Genomic DNA, 3548 nt, shown 5'->3' on the forward strand with positions numbered 1-3548 from the left:
AAAGTGAGTATTTAATAAAATCTTTGTTTTCAGTAATTGAATATATAGTAGATTATGAAATATATAACAATATAATATATATATAATATATATAATTTTTTGTGTGATGTATTATTGAGTGAAATTTTTTAAAGAAATAGAAATTCTTTTAAAAATTTCCAAGAACTTTCTGACACATAAAAATACTGTCTCTTGCATTAAGTAACTTATGTCAATGAAATCAACAAAATTTTAAAGTTACTTAAGTAACTTACTAAGTAATTTACTAATTAAGCATTGAAAACATGGTTTTATCGATATTAATCAAATAAACTGCTTTAACGAAGACAATAGGAACATACTATTAGACTGCAAGTTCATCTAAAACAATATATATTTTTTGTATCGTATGTGTGTCAATCATGATGTATGTATCAAGAGGAGATATATGTAACAATTTTTTTTTTTTTTTTGATTTTGAATATTAAAATAAAATCTTTAAGTTTACTGTTTGTTTCTTTTTTGGAAGGACCCTGTTTTGTTGTATCAACTTTATACACCAAAAATTATATTTTATCATAACTAGTCGCGGTAGAACGTAATAAACTGGTAAACCCAATCTGAAAAAAGAAAAAAATGAAATACCAAGAAGCGCACCGAAAACCGAAATAGTTTTTCCGACTTTTCCGTGGGGCACAATACAAATGCATCAAGTGGAAAAAACCAAATGGGAAAAATTCTGAAAATGTAAAGCAAAACTTTTACTATCAGAAAAAAGTATTTTAACTTAAATTTTATTATTTTTTATTTTGTTTATACAGTTGTTGTTGTTTTGTTGTTGTTGTTTTTGTTGGTATTATAATAATTATTATTTTTGTTATTGTTTCTCTTCTAGTACTTTCAGAATTAGTTAAATAAGTCAAATCTTTTTTTTCTGCTCTGCTCTTTGAATGAAATTTATTTGAGCAGGTACTCAACATTTATTCCCTTTGTTGATATTTTGGTATGAATTCACACCTCTCATATCCTTTCCCATAAAACTTGATTGTGGGTTCAGGTTTTTAGTATGTGAATTGTTGAGATATTTTGAATTTTTTCTTCAATTGTCATACCTTTTTCATGCGGTATTTTAAGAATTTCATACTTTTCAAGCTCTTCACTCTTTTCAACATTTAAACGTTGTCTTCTTTTTCTTTTGATAAGGACTTCAAAAGATAAAACTTTGTCCTTTAAACCGGAAATAGCGGAAAAGGAATACCAAATAAAATAGTAATAGTTAAGTTTCTTCTTTTTCTGGGCTTCTTTATTTACCTAAAAACTTTGGAAGAAACGCATAGCGATCCATGTACACACTCATATGCCGGAGTGAATGCAATCCTTAGAAGCATCATACATGCATGTGTGTGTTTGTTTGTGTGTATGTGTTATTGTGTTAGTGTGCCTATGTGCATTTCAAGTATCCTTTCGTACTTATTTTAGAGTTAAAAAGTTTTATTGTTGCCTGACAAAAGAAACTTTGTCTATGGCTGCGATATTGTTGCCAATTTTAGTTGCCAATTTTAGTTGCCTGCAATCAAGCTTTCACGTAGTTTGCAACAATTTTGGACTATTATTTCTATACTTTGAGTGTTTTGTAATTTAAGAGTACAGCAGGTAAAAGTTGTTTATAATGATGTGAATTAGTTATTTACAAATTGAAATTAAAATACAATATATGGTAAAACTAGTTTAAATTAGCTTTATTTTGTTTGTCTTTAACACAGAAAAAAAACTACTACCAATGGAAAATACCTCGAAATATTATTTTCTATACTAGGCTTCAGTAATGAACTGCGATCAGTAGAAACCATTATTTCAATTAAGCACTATATAGTGCATAATGTATTCTTTAATATTATAAAGGTACGGTCTATCATTAAAATTGTAGATAAAATTATGAATAAGCCTAAAGAAAGGCGGCATATAAACTGTCATGAGAACGTCCACCATACTCTCTAAAATTATCTGCACTCCTGGAAAGTAAAAAGAAGTATGTTATTTGTTTGAAACATTCACAGTGCAATTGAAACAAATAAAAGGAGAAACGAAAAAATCGGGTCTTTTCAATTGTTAAAATACAAAACCAGAACCTCCTCTATAACCGCCATACTGTTCCAAACCTTTTTTACTTCATGAATACAAAAAAAATTATGCAGTTTAGAGTATATTGTATAGTATATGGTAATTTAGTTGGTGGTAAACGTCAAAGTAAACGATCAAAATCACCTTCGTTAAATGTTATATAGAAAGAAGCACGGTACTAAGATTGTGAAGAAGCATTATACTGTGATATAAATATTTTTGGCTTTTTAAAAAGAAAACGGAGAATATTTGGAAGAGATGAGATGTTGATGTCAGAGTTACTTACAACGTTTAACTCAAAAACCCCAAGTCTGATTCTTAAAAGGGCGCCATAAAAATATTAAAAATGTCACTTAACATAATGTTGTGAGATATCGGTATTGATCTAAAAGATATGACACTGTACTTACAGTGCAAAGACGTGATTCAATTAACATCAGAAAGTGGTAACCAATTTCAATTTGTGTAACTTTTGGTGAGTGGAGTTTATTTTTTGTGAGATTTAACACTTACTGAAAAATATTAAACACTGAAGTATGAGACTTACATTTATTAAACTCCCATTCAAAGAAATGAGTATAAGAACACAACTTAAACTATACTGACAAATTTGTGATAGTTGTTATTTGACCCACAGACAACAGACTTTCTTCTTTTCTGGTCATCTGTTAGCTCTTACTTTTTCCTGTGTTTCTGATTCTATCTATATCTTCTCTTACCTTTTTATTATTGTTCCATTATTTCTGTCTTCTGTTGCTAAGTTAATTGATAGACAAGGAAGGGGAATGCAATGAAGTTCTATCCTCTAGAGGCGCGTTCTAGGTAACGCTAAATGACATGCGATATTAGCTACATACCTATGTAATGTTGTGTAGAATTTATATATTCCTTTGTATTTATGTACGAAGAAGAAACGTTTTCATTTCGAAACGTGATTAAGAGATATGTATAAAATATTTAATTAAAATATTAATTATAGAATTTATTATCATAGAAGTTTATTGCATTTTAGCGCATTTTGACTTATTTCTAAAAAAACTAACTGCAAGTTCTCATTTTTATTTTTTCATTTATTCATAAAATGGAAATAATTTTAATTGATTTAAAAAGAACTTGAATATGTCTCAATTTAATAGAAATTCTTTAATTATATTCGTACGTTTTAATAATTAAGTATACCTTCTGGTTAATTGAATTTTCAGCAAAATTCCTCAGAATATAATTGTTCTTTATTGAAACTCATAATATATAAATGTACCACACTTATATTAAAATATTTTGTTGTATTACTTCATAATCGTATTGTTATTGTTGCAATGACAATTTCTCTCACTCCACTACTGCTTTGATTGTTTGCATTTTCACCTTATTTTCATGAAACTAAAAATAATGCAGTACGAAAGCATACTTGTGCTTTGTTTAAACAATATTATTTTCTTTACATGTTC

The sequence above is a fragment of the Teleopsis dalmanni genome, chromosome X (genome assembly GCF_002237135.1).
Source record: "Teleopsis dalmanni isolate 2A chromosome X, ASM223713v2, whole genome shotgun sequence".
In the NCBI taxonomy this organism is placed as follows: domain Eukaryota; kingdom Metazoa; phylum Arthropoda; class Insecta; order Diptera; family Diopsidae; genus Teleopsis; species Teleopsis dalmanni.